Source organism: Mauremys reevesii, linkage group 12, assembly GCF_016161935.1.
Source record: "Mauremys reevesii isolate NIE-2019 linkage group 12, ASM1616193v1, whole genome shotgun sequence".
Classification (NCBI taxonomy): domain Eukaryota; kingdom Metazoa; phylum Chordata; order Testudines; family Geoemydidae; genus Mauremys; species Mauremys reevesii.
In genome coordinates, this window is record NC_052634.1 from 45115423 (window position 1) to 45129281 (window position 13859).

Here is a 13859-nt window from a genome sequence, read left to right on the forward strand (position 1 = left end):
CTTTTCCTTTTGAGGAGGCAGCTGTTAGAGCCCAGCTGCTTAACCCTCAGGTCTGGCCATGGAAACCTCCCCGTAACTGGCCTTATGTTTCTTTCATGTTTGATACTTTTAGGGTTCACACGTCCGCACAACATGCGGTTTACAACAGCAGATACTTTGAGAAAACTGCCGGGCTCAGCCGGGCTGTTCCAAACTCTGCCTCACTTCATCTAGAGTGGGTCATGTGATGAAGTCTCCATGGCAACTAATGGCCAGGCCCTCCCCCCCTGCAGGGGGATGCTAAAGGTGGGGGAGAACAAAGAGATCAGGTGACCTCCTGCCTGGGAAGTAGACAAAGCCCAGAGAGGAAGGGGTGGGGGGGTTGGCAGTTTTGGAAGCTGGCTGGGAAATGGAGGGGAGCCCCCATGGGGCTCGGGCCTCCCAATGGGGCTGTGACCTCCCTGGGGCCCCAGATGGACCGAACTAAAGGGGGTCCTGTTGTCTGTACCGGCAAGACCTGTTTTGGACTGTGTTCCTGTCATCTAAATAAACCTCTGTGTTACTGGCTGGCTGAGAGTCACGTCTGACTGCGCAGTGGGGGGGCAGGACCCTCTGGCTTCCCCAGGACCCCGCCTGGGCGGACTCGCTGTGGGAAGCGCACAGAGGGGCAGAGGATACTGAATGCTCCAAGGAGAGACCCAGGAGGTGAAGCCGTGTGAGCTTCTTGCCCTGCAGACAGTCTGCTCCAAGGGAGAGGAGACTCCCCAGAGTCCTGCCTGACTTTGTGGGGAGCAGTTCCAGAGCATCGCCCGGGGACTCTGTGACACCCCCCACTCCCGACCCGCAGCCCCCTGTGCTCCCTGCAGCTCTGACGGTGCCCCTCACTCCCGACCCGCAGCCCCTGCTATCCCAGTCCTGACCTCCAGACTCACAGCTCTGCTGGTGCCCCTCACTACCGACCTGCAGCCCCCTGGCCTCCCCGCTGAGCTCCCCAGTCACTGCACTGCTGGTGCCCCTCACTCCTGACCCGCAGCCCTCTGGGCTCCCTCCAGCTCTGTTGGTGTTCCTCACTCCCGACCCGCAGCCCCTGCTATCCCAGCCCTGACCTCCAGACTCACAGCTCTGCTGGTGCTCCTCACTCCTGACCTGCAGCCCCCTGCGCTCCCTCCAGCTCTGATGGTGCGCCTCACTCCCGACCCGCAGCCCCTGCCATCCCAGTCCTGACTTCCAGACTCACGTTCTACCAGTGCCCCTCACTCCTGACCCGCAGCCCCTGCCATCCCATTCCTGACCTCCTGTGACGTTATGAGTATAATATAATATTTCATTGAAAGGTGAAAGGGCCAGAAAGAGTTAATTAACTCACATCACGGACTGACCTGACCCATGGGTGAACCTTAAGGACTGGTTAGGAAGATCTATAAATGAACAGAGCTTTGAAATGCAAGTCTGCATTGTTAGAGGTAGAAGGGGAGATGTTTGCTCAGGGCTTGTGATGTCAGCAAACAAGTCTTGTCTATTGCTGTAGTTTTAATTCAAAGATCAAAAAAGGAATATTAATATTTATGATGATACTTGAGTGAAATAGTATTATTGTCTCTGTGTCTCTTTGAAGGTCGTGCTAACCTGGATCTGAACTGTTTAATGGGTAAATTACCCTCTGCTAATTGCCAGGATGTTTGGGAGAAAGAGTTAAGCCTGTTGTTTTCTCAGGCTGAAAGGCTGCTGGAAATATATAAGAACCCTGGGACATGATCCTGCTTCATCTCAGATCTGCTTGGGATTTAAGAGGGGGAAACCTTAAGCCATAAGGATTGAGATCCCCAGTCACTGACTGGAGTCACCCTGAATATGGACATTGGACTGTAACCCATTTCTAAAAGGACTTTTGGCAACTACAAGCTCATTTCTGCTGTGTATCTGAACCTCAAGAATTGAATTCAAGTCTCTCTGTATATTGATCTTTTAACCAACTCTCTCGCTCTCTTTTCTTTTTTAATAAATTTTAGCTTAGTTAATAAGAATTGGCTATAGCGTGTATTTTGGGTAAGAGCTAAGTTATAATTGGACCTGGGTATGTGGCTGATCCTTTGGGATTGGAAGAACCTTTTCTTTTATATGATGAGATCAGATTTTCAGGAATCATCATCATATCTGACGTGTGTGTCTGGACGGAGGCCTGAGGCTGGGCACTTTAAGGGAACTGCGTTGTTTGGACTTCTGAGAAACCATTGAGGTGCTACAGAAGCTGTTTTGTGCTGGTTGGTAAATCTAAGTATTAGAATAACCACCAGCGTTTGGGGTTTGTCTGCCCCATTTTGTTTGCAGTTCACCCTGATTGAGTGACCTCAGCTGGCTCCCACAGGCAGCACCGTCACACTGCTCCTTTCTAGTCACACTTTCTACACATCTAACATTAGTGTATAATGTAATACAGATCTATCCCAACACCTGCCGGAGGTCCTCTGGTAACGCGGATTCGGCAGCAGGCCTGCGGGAGGTCTGCCGGTCCCGTGCCTTCGGCGTAACCACCACCGAATTTCTGCTGAAGCCGCAGGACTGGCGGAGCTCCCGCAGGCATGCTGCCTAATCCGCATTACCAGGGTACCTCCTGCAGACAGGCTGCTGAAGGCAGCCTGACTGCCACCCTCACAGTGACCAGCGGGCCACCCCCTGCAGCTTGCTGCACTGGTGCCTGGAGCTGCGCCTGTCCCTGACCCAGGGCAGAGGATATTGGAAGCTGAACAGCCAGAGCTTGCAAGATAAAGGAGCAGCGGGGTGAAGCCTGGCGGTGTTGGCAGAACGGGAAAGCATCAGAGGGTTCTGTGGTAACCAGGGGGATTGGTGGGAGTCGGTGAGGGAGGAGTTGGTGACTTTGTTTTGGTGGCCGGGGTAACACCACAACATTAAAGAAACCAACAGTGCAAAGTCCTGCAGCGTCACCTTGTGGGATTTCCACAAGAGCATCCAGGCAGGGGAGCCAGTCAGCCTGTGACTGTACGACTGGATCAAGCGACAGCTGCCCGAGTTCAGGAGATGAGGCTGCAGCTGGCTGATATGAGCGGGAGCACCGAGTGAAGGGAGGGGCGGCCTCCCCTGACAATTTTGCAGCCTGCAAGGAACGGAGACAAAGCAGGGGGATGCAGGGACTCAGGGCAGGACCCGCGGATCCAGCCGTGCAGGCCCACAGTCGCTGGAGGAGGAGAGAGAGTCCTGCGAGAGGAAGCCGCTGGTGGGAAGCAATAAGTGCAGAGTGCAAACCAGCCAGCTGAGAGTCACAGGGATCTAGAAAACAAAACAGCAGCAGGTCCCATGGTGTAATGGGCAGCACTCAGGCCTTTGAATCCTGGAATCTGAGTTCAAATCTCAGTGGGACCTCCTGGTGATATGTGATTTTGCTGCAAAGCCCTGGAGCTCAATGTGCTTGGCTACCCTCTCCCTGGCTGAACTAGAGTGATCTCTTTTTTTCTCCTCCTCCTGGGTCACTGGTGCCCATTGGAGATGGGTCTTTGGTCCAGCTGGCCGCTATGGCCTAGACTAGCTGCAGCACCTGACGCCCTAGGCAAACCCCACAATTGTCACCCCCCAGCCCCAAACCCCAAGGGCAGAGCTAGGCTGGGGTATTTTGGTAAACAGGGAAACATTTTGCCCCTTTTTTCCTTTTAATGTTTTTAAGCCTTTTTTTTTTAAAACAGAGGCGTAATTATTCGGTTTGTCCATCCGTCAGTCTGTCCAACCAATGTTTCTTTCTCCATCCTTCTGGTTCTGGCTGCCCCTTACTACAGCCATAACTTTGGTCTTGAACTTTATAGAGTAGTGAGTTACCTTAAGGGTTAAATGCTAAATCCCAAACCCAAACAACACTAGTTACCTGTGTCTGGCAAAAGGTGTCCGGCAGTTTTGCCACTTTGAATGATTCAAATGGATTTTCAGTGGCATCATTAAAAAAAACCCAACAAAGCAGAACCAAACCAATTCATCTTAAACCTACAAAACAAGAGTTTTACAAACCATGAGCAGGGGCGGCTCCAGACCCCAGCACGCCAAGCGCGCGTGTGGGGCAGCATTTTGCCGGCAGGCGGCTCCGGCGGACCTCCCACAGGCATGACTGCGGATGGTCCACCCGAGCCGCAGGACCAGCGCACCCTCCGCAGGCACGTCTGCAAGAGGTCCCCCGGAGCTGCAGGACCAGCGACCGGCAGCGCGCCCCCTGCGGCATGCCAGCATGCTTGGGGCGGCCGGATTCCTAGAGCCGCCCCTGACCATGAGTGTCAGTTTAGGTCCTTAAAACCTTTCATCATCACACACAAAGTTCTCTTTTGCCTAACATCCCTTGCACTGCGATTACTCTTTTTGACACAACTTAACCCCTACTGCAGGTCCATCTTGTACAACCAGAGCCAGCCAGGGGCAGGCAAGTTAAGTGCCAATAGAAACCCCGGACATTCCTTTAGTGATTTTGCTTACATTACCCAGGAGTCAAATCATTTTGATGAGATTATCTCTCCGCCTGCTGCCTGCAGCCGTCCCCTATAGACCATTTCTGTGGGCAAAGGGCCCATTTCCCCCCAGAATGTCTGTAAAGGCTTCTGGGGACAAAACACAGTGGTGGTAGTAGCCACTTTACCTGACCCTCTTGTATAATATAATTACCAAAGTTCTATCAAATGTGACTGCACAGAGCTGCACATACAGTTACATTCACTGAAAGTGAGCAACTGTCCCCAGAACTCACTGCCAGTGGCACAGGTACCTTTTAAGTACCGAGATGTGCAGTGACATCTTTCATGGGAACCGGCCAGCGTGTGCACGGCCGGCATGTGCAGAGCAAAGGTTGCCCACGGGCGCTGTGTCAGGCTCTGGCACCGCGTGAGACAATGGACCACTTTCTGGTGGCTGGTTTGTTTCCCCAGCAGGTGTGGGGACTTCTGGCTACATGATGGCGGCTGCCAGACTCGGTTGGACAGGATTCTTTTCAGCTCACCTGAGGCTTGTTCCTGGCCGAACGAGGGCAACCACAGGGCGCCAGCAGAACCAGCTGCAGCTGCAGCCAGGGCGCCCTCAGCAGGGGCCGCTGTATAGCGGGCGGGTGTCACGGGACACACTGCGCCTGCTCAATGTCAGAAAATCCCCTTCAGACTAAACCAGTTTGTTTCTCGAAATCAAAACAAGTGGGATGAAAGTTCTTTGCAAAAATATTTTGTTGCCAAACAAAAGCATCTCCTGTTTGTCAGAGTGTGTTAAATTGTCTCATCACACACAGAGGGGAGACACTTAGATCACAAACATTAGATAAGATGCTTCAGTCTGAGCTAAGTAGTTGCTTCTCTTAACAATTGCAAAATAAAAAAATACAAATCAAATAGACTATTTCAGGTATTCTATTATGTCATAATGTGATCGGAGTAACCATGAAAGGACACCTCATATTATGCACTACTCCTAGTGACACGCTCCAATGGATCCCCGTCCTCCACCCACTGTGAGGTAGGTAGGAGCGGATCATTATTATCCCTACTTGAAAGAGGGAGAAGCTCAGGCTGAGACAGGAGAATTGACTAGTCTCAGGTCACACACCCAGCCAGTGGCAGAGTTGGGAACAGGACCCAAGAGCCCTGATTTTCAAACTAACCATCAGATCTTGAATTTCACACATTGAATGACCTGAATAAAGTGCTCTCATATGAGCTCCAGACCAACAACAGTGCACAGTAATTATTCAGCAAGTATTTGAGGAGAACTTCAAGGTTAGAGAGAATCATGAACTGCTCAGAGACCATTAATGCAGAGAAGCAGCAAAATTCATCAAACATAGAACTGGTTCTGACTTATTTCCTTGGTCTTCAAAGAGAACAACAAGGACCGGAATCTCCTCCCTGTCAATAACCCCCTGCTCAGCCAATCAGGGTAGAGACTGAGGACGGGAGGCTGAGGGTTCTCACCAGAGAGCCCAAAGGATGGCCCAGGTCACCGGTGGGGATCACTGCCCGAGCACTATTTCAGCCCCACATTTTTGGGTGGACCTCCCACAGTGGGAGCTGCAGAGCACTCCCCAGCAAAACACACACACACACACACACACACACACACACACACACACACCGTTCCTGCTGTTGGGAGGGGAACAGGTGAAAGGACAAAAGAAGCAAGAGATGAAGAGAAAGGAGGGAGGGAGGGAGGGAGGAAAAGGTGAAACAAAAAGGACAAACCCTAATGTCCCCAGTGATTCTATGGGACATAATCCCAAGTGTGAAATAAAATTCTGCCTCCTTAAGCTCGTGTTTTCCATGCCTAGAATTCAACTGTCAACTGAAGAATCAGACCGAACAGGTTTCAAACCTCGAGGAGGCTCTTACCTTCTAAACAGGGACGGCTGTTTTCTAGTAAAATCACTAAAAGGGAAGGAGAAAACTCGAAAGAGGTTCCTCCTGGAGCTCACGTACGTGAACCCGAATACTCTCTCAGTCCTCCAAGAGAGACCTGGAGAAAGAGACTTGCTGAAGCAAAGCCACAGGGGTCTCTGAGGTTTCCCTGGCTCCTCACCCCTGTCCTGCCTGGCTGATGTCAGCATCTCTCTGTGAGGTCACCTCCTCCCCACCACCTTTCACCAATAGTCTGAGGTCCTGCAAAAGGCCTTTGTGATATCACTGCCACACCCCTCCCTTGCTGTGCTAATGTCCTGCCCCTGCCCAGGCACTTTGGAGGATTGAGCTACTCCCTGTGGATCACCCCAGTCAAGGAGCGTTCGTTCTAGGAAGCAAGCCGGCTAGACAGGAAAACATCAGACGCTGCTCCCAATGCTACATTCAGCTTTTCAGAAATTAGTCAACTTTATGGCCAGAAAAGACCATTAGAGCATCTAATCTGACCCCCTGCATATCACAGGCCTCCTGTATGACACAATAGCTACCTTTGGAGCAAACACATTCCAGAAAGGCATCTAGTCTTCATTAAGTGACATCAGGAGATGGTGAATCCACCACTTTCCTTGGTAGCTTGTTCCTGTGGTGAATCATCCTCGCTGTTGAATATTTGTGTCTTATTTGTAATATGAATTTGTCTCTTTTCACCTTCCAGCCACTGGGTCTTGTTATTCCTTTCTCTGCTAGATTCAAGAGCCCTTTAATACACAACCTTTTCTCTCCATTAAGGCCCTTCAACACTTCAATGAAGTCACCTTTCAATCTTCTTTTGATAAGCTAAACAGGTTGAGCTTGTTCAATAGCTCACTAGAAGGCATTTTTTCCAGCCCTCAGAACATTTGTCATCAGACTCCTGAACTACAGCTGTATGTGGTTCTTGTTCTTCTGCACAACATAGCTCCTGGAGAAGAGGGATCTGCAAATGTGCATTCATATGATACCTTTGTTTAATTGATGAAAAAATAAACTAGACACTTAGAGGATTGGAACTGATTTCAGCTGATGGACAGCTTCGCTAGGTTTTTATGCATTTGGACAGCGAAATCTTGAGTGTTTACATTCATATCAAGCACTCCCGTATAGAGGAGCCCCTGAACAGAATGGAGAATGGAAATGAAAATGTTTTCCTTTTTTTAAAAAAAAGGAAAGAAGGTTATAAGAGAACACTGGGGTTTAAACTGAAGATCACTGGAGCTGCAATCAACCACTCTACCACTGAGCTATACCAGCACAATGAGCTGAATAGAGAATTGTGATTTTCAGGACTTTGAAGGACAAACCCTGCTTCATCAAGGTCCTTTGCCATTCCCAGACCACAGGTGGTTTTCAAAATGGGGTTTGATTAAACTTCTTAAATGTGGTAAACACCACAGCTTGCACACCCACCGATATAGCTTCTCCCACTGACATAGCTGCCACCTCTTGGGAAGTGGATTAACTGCACCCACAGAAAACTCTCTCCCATCAACATAGAGCAGTGGTTCTCAAGCTGTGTGTCAGGACCCCAAAGTGAGATGTGACCCTGTTTTAATGGGATTGCCAGGGCTGGCATTAGACTTGTTGGTGCCTGAGGCTGAAGCCAAAAGTCTGAGCCCCACCACCCAGGGCTGAATCCCTCAAGCTCTGGATTTGCCCTCCCCTAACTGGGGCAGAGCTCAGGCTTTGTCTCCCCTGCCTCTGCTCAGTGGGGAGGGGCTTGGTGCTTGATCCCTCTTTCCAGGGCCATGTAGTGAGGTTTTTTTTTGGCAGAAGGGGGTTGCAGTGAAAGGAAGTTTGAGAAACCCTGGCATAGAACCTCTGAATATGTCTAGACTTGGCTCCCTGTGGCAGATCAGACACTGAAAGTACAGCCATGGAGACACCACACACCAGCCTTGCCTAACAGGCAAGAATCAAACCTCCACAGAAAAATGCCTGTTATTGTTTAACCCATCTCCCTAAGCCCTCAGCCACCACCACTTAACAAAGGGGCTTTTCTACACTATGGTTCTGGTCTCACTGAAGGGTCATTTCCAATTGTTTGCTCAGTCCAGGATTAGGGAAAATGGTGCCCTGGGCAAAGCTTGTACTTTGGCACTTCCCCATTGCCCCTGGACGATCCCCACTCCCCCTTTACCGCTAGCTCCTGCACTCCCAGCCCTTGCACCTCCTTCACCCCTAACTCCTGCCCCTCCTGTGCCCCCTTTGCCCTTAACTCCCTGGGCCACCAGCCATTGCCCTGCTCCTGCAGCCCCTCACATGGCTCCAGTGCTAGGGGCCCCGCGCTTGTTCTCCCTTTCCCTGGGCTTTGGCATCACTAGCCCCTGCTTAGCGAGTAGGGTTCAGTAGTTCCCAAAATGTGGGGCATGACTCCTAGGGGGACACAGAGGAACATGCATGGGGGCACCTCAGGGCCTGAGCCAGCCCCTATGGAGGGAGCACCACTCAGCCCCACTCTGCCCCAGTTCTTCCCCAACCCCACCCTCAGCCTGGGCCCCTGGCTCCCAGCTCGGCCTCGACCCCCTTTCCCCAGCAAGCAACGGCCCCACTCCCAGCCCCGGTTCTTGACTGCGGACTAGGGGGATTAGGGATAGAGGAGGGTGGGGTTACCAAGGTGCATTGTGGGAAGGTGGGATTTAGAGAGCCCAGAGTGGATGGGTGGGGGTGGGTTGGAGGACCCTACAGTGGCTGAAAAGGGGAACCTGGCAGGTTGGGGGGCAGCAGAGATTGGAGCTGAGGAACCTCACACCCTGGGGATGGACTCGGACGGTGGGGGGATGGGAAAGTGGGGAAATGGGCTGGAGGCAATTAGGGGTGGGACGCTGAGGGGGAGGAGGAGGTTGGGGCAATAAAGGTAATAATTGGAGATATACCAATCTCCTAGAGCTGGAAGGGACCTTGAAAGGTCATTGAGTCCAGCCCCCTGCCTTCACTAGCAGGACCAGTTTTTGCCCCCGATCCCTAAGGAGCCTTCTCAAGGATTGAACTCAGAACCTGGGGTTTAGCAGGACAATGCTCAAACCACTGAGCTCTCCCTCCCCCCAGGGAAGTGGGGCGTGGGGGGGGAAGGGACAGGCCGGGCAGAGCGGACAGGGTGGGGGAGGGGACACCAGGGGCGGAGCTGGTGGGTCACAGGTGGGGGGGGACACTGCCGGGGCAGGTTGGGGGGGGCTGAGGGGCCCCGTGGCCCCAGGCTGCCACTTGTGGGGCTGCTCCCCGGCAGCTCAGCCCCCCGCCCCCCGCTGCTGCCCCCCTAGGCCCAGCTGGGGGGGGTGTGTGAAGCCCTTTCACTCCGCGCTGCCTCTGCCCTGCGCCCCTCCCCCCCCCAGCCCGGCTCCCACGCGGGATTCGAATCCCAACGGCTGCAGCGCGCGCCCGGGGGCGGAGGTGCGGGGGCAGTGAAGCCTCAGGGCGAGGGAACCGGGGCCTCCCCCCACGCGCGGAGTCTCTGTCCCGCGCTCTCTCCGCCAATCAGGGAGCGGGGAGGGGCGCGGCGAAGTGACGAGTTACGGCCCCTCCTCCAATAGAGGCCGCGTGTGAGAGAGAGAGAGAGAGAACTACGCTTCCCAGAGTGCACCGGGAGGGGGCACGTTGCCTGAGCAACCGCCGCGTCACTTCCGCTCTGAGACGAGCCAGGAACTACAACTCCCAGCCTGCCCCGGGGCGCCTCCGTCCTCTCCAGCCCAGGTGAGGGCGGGTCCCTGGGTCAACCTGACACCTCCCCCCCAACGCAACTCCTCATCCCCGCCCCGCCCCCCCCAGAGCCCCGGCCCCGCCCCGCTCCGGCTCTTGACGCGACCTCGGGTGTCCCTTGGCCTCGTCTCTCCCCACTCCGGGGGGGCTGTTGGATGGAGCCATATGGAAATACGGGGGAGGGGCAGGGCTGGGAGCCAGGACTCCTGGGTTCTCCCCCAGCACTGGGAGGGGAGGGGGGTAGAGTGGGGGAGGGGCTGGGGTGCCTGCTGCCCTCGCAGCGACCAGCAGAGCCCCCCCTGCAGCTTGCCCCCCCCACCCACGCGCTGGGTGTGCTGGTGCCTGGAGCCGCCCCCAGTTCCAGCCCCTCTGCCCAGGCAGCTCCCCCAGCCTGACACACACACCCAGCCCCTGCACCCGCCCCACCCCAGGGCTCCTCAGCCCAGAGGAGCCCCGCTGAGTGGGGAATCAGAGCCCCAGAAATTACCCTGGGACCAACAGGAGCTGCCCATGACAAAGTGGTGAGCCTCGCTCCCCAGCCCCACTCTTGACACCCACACACCCCATCCCCATTCTGTGCACACACCTTGGGTCACTGCAACACTGAATACTTCAATTGGATGGGGGGCCCAGCACCATGGCTATTCCCTGCCCCCCAGGGCTCACGGGGCCGATTGGGGGCACAGGGGGCATGATCCAGTGCCAGCCAAGGGTGGATCAGAGGTGGGGATGGGGCTGTGGTTTCTGCACCACCCGGTTTCTGGCACAGGCTCCTTCGAGGATTTGCATTTCTTGATAGTTTTCACCAGTGATGAGCTGCCAAAATGCTCACAACCGGTTCCCTCCTCCTCCTCCTCACCCCATGAGGTCATGCCCCACCGGGACTCCTGCCCCATCCAACCCCCGCCATGTTCCTTGACAGCCCCCACCCCAGGACCCATGCCCCAACCCCCCCCATCCCTGTCCCGCCAGCCCCTTGCCACCCCATCCAACTCCTTCTCTGATTCCTGATGGCACCCTGGGACCCCTACCCCATCCAAACACCCCTTCTCTCTGTCCCCTGACTGTCCCTGGAATCCCTACCCCTAACTGCCCCCCCACTGCCCCATCCAACCCCTGCTCCTTTCTGACTGCCTCCCCCCGACCATTGCCCCGTTCAATCCCCCTGTTCCCTGCCCGCTAACCGCTCCGACACTAATCCATTCCCCCCCCCCAACTCCCCTGCCCTCTATCCAACACACCCTCCCTGTTCCCTTCCCGTCCTACCTGGACCCGGGGCCAGCCCCGGGGGCCGGGCAGGCAGGAGCCGCGCCGCCCGGCTGGATCCGGACCCGGGGGGCCGGGCAGGCAGGAGCCGCCCCAGCTGGACCCAGCCCGGGCAGGCAGAAGCCGCCCACCCCAATGGACCCGGCCCCGGGCAGGCAGAAGCCGCCCCACTGGACCCGGACCCGGGGCCGGACAGGCAGGAGCCGCACCCACCCCCCGGCTGGACCCGGGGCTGGGCAGGCAGGAGCCGCGCCCCCCCCGCGGCTGGACACGGGGCCGAGCAGGCAGGATTACATGATAATCAGTAAGAACAGAAGGCACAGATATCATTACAAGTAAAACAAACAAAACAAGCTTTCTAGTGACTAAAACTTAACTTCATAGAGTTACAATCTTTATCTAAGCAGGCAAGGTCCCAGGCGGGTGTTGTGTGAGGAGCTGTGTAGGCCCGAAAAGGCGTCCTGCTGGGCAAGGGCAGGTGAGGAGGGCCAGGGCTTTTCCCAGGGCTGTTGCTGCGGCCAAAGCCTTTGGGAAGCAGAAGAGGGCCAGGGGTGTTGTTGCCTGCTGGGGACCATGTGACGGTGTAGGTGTACGCTGACCATAGCTGGTCTGTGGGAGCTGGGGCCACTCACCGTGCCCCTTTCCTCGTTAGTATAGTGGTGAGTATCCCCGCCTGTCACGCGGGAGACCGGGGTTCGATTCCCCGACGGGGAGGGTGACCCCTTTTGAAGGGGGGACAAAGAAATCCCTGGCCTGCCCGCCACATGCCTTGCATTCTCCTTCGACGGCCACTTCCCTTCGCACCCCGCACTGATGACTTTCACCTCCAGAGAGACAGTTACCTCGCAAGGACACGCTCGCCCTAGCCAAAGCCTCCCCCGGGGCCTGCACGTGGGGGCACGTTTCAGAGCGGCAAAGGGAAATAGGCTGGCCAGGGCCATGAGGACAATGGCCCAGACAAACGGGAGGACTTGGTCAGGGGTGGAGGAAGACAGAAAAAGGGACAGGCATGGGATTGGCTTCCTCTCTTTTTTCCTTTGCTCAGCATTTGACCTGTGACTGTAATGGGGAGACTTGAGAAAGACCTGTGGCCGCCGGCGAGGTAGGTGGCCGCCCCGACAGCGCAGAGCTGAGCATTTTCCACGAGGGTGCTAGCCTGCATCCCCAACGCCTGGCCGTGATCGTATAGTGGTTAGTACTCTGCGCCGTGGCCGCAGCAATCTTGGTTCAAATCCGGGTCACGGCGTTGCTTTTTTGGTGGGGAGGGGCTGTCCTGCAGCACGCCTCGTGGCTCAGTCTGATGGCGTCCGTTTGCAAAGAGAGCCATCAGCCGGTCCTCAGTTTCTGCTTGGTAAAGGCAAGTCAGTGGGGTCCATCGGTCAGAAAAAGAGTCCCAGGACTTCTTGTTGGGCGGCAGGGTCCAAAAGCAGCGCATTCCCTCCTGGAAAGGGCTGTGTTTCGAATGTCCGTCCAGTGCGCGTTGAAGGGAAGGATCTGCGTGCCAGGGAAGCTGCGTCCCTCCAGAGGCGCTTGAGAAGCCAAAGGGGCCGTGGGTGAGTTTGTGATGAGGTGAGTGTGAAGTGTGGAAGGGGGAGGGTGGCAAGAGGCGGTTTTGAGAGGAAAAAAGGTGCTGCTGAGCTGGTAGGGGAGGGCAAGGTCCCAGGCGGGTGTTGTGTGACGAGCTGTGTAGGCCCAGAAAGGCGTCCTGCTGGGCAAGGGCAGGTGAGGAGGGCCAGGGCTTTTCCCAGGGCTGTTGCTGCGGCCAAAGCCTTTGGGAAGCAGAAGAGGACCAGGGGTGTTGTTGCCTGCTGGGGCCCATGCGACGGTGTAGGTGTACGCTGACCATAGCTGGTCTATGGGAGCTGGGGCCACTCACCGTGCCCCTTTCCTCGTTAGTATAGTGGTGAGTATCCCCGCCTGTCACGCGGGAGACCGGGGTTCGATTCCCCGACGGGGAGGGTGACCCCTTTTGAAGGGGGGACAAAGAAATCCCTGGCCTGCCCGCCACGTGCCTTGCATTCTCCTTCGACGGCCACTTCCCTTCGCACCCCGCACTGATGACTTTCACCTCCAGAGAGACAGTTACTTCGCAAGGACACGCTCGCCCTAGCCAAAGCCTCCCCCGGGGCCTGCACGTGGGGGCACGTTTCAGAGCGGCAAAGGGAAATAGGCTGGCCAGGGCCATGAGGACAATGGCCCAGACAAACGGGGAGGGACTTGGTCCAGGGGTGGAGGAAGACAGAAAAAGGGACAGGCATGGGATTGGCTTCCTCTCTTTTTTCCTTTGCTCAGCATTTGACCTGTGACTGTAATGGGGAGACTTGAGAAAGACCTGTGGCCGCCGGCGAGGTAGGTGGCCGCCCCGACAGCGCAGAGCTGAGCATTTTCCAGGGGGGTGCTAGCCTGCGCCCCCAGCGCCTGGCCGTGATCGTATAGTGGTTAGTACTCTGCGCCGTGGCCGCAGCAACCTCGGTTTGAATCCGGGTCACGGCATTGCTTTTTGGTGGGGAGGGGCTATCC

The 13859-nt window shown here is 55.5% G+C and overlaps 2 non-coding genes across 2 annotated transcripts; both read left to right on the forward strand.

Annotated features, from left to right (window-relative positions):
* The first annotated feature begins 11981 nt into the window (after window positions 1–11981).
* Window positions 11982–12053, forward strand: TRNAD-GUC. The gene has a single exon. It is a non-coding gene; the product is annotated as a tRNA-Asp (tRNA).
* A 1172-nt stretch (window positions 12054–13225) lies between these two features.
* TRNAD-GUC lies at window positions 13226–13297 on the forward strand. Its single transcript has one exon. It is a non-coding gene; the product is annotated as a tRNA-Asp (tRNA).
* The last annotated feature ends 562 nt before the right edge of the window (window positions 13298–13859 follow it).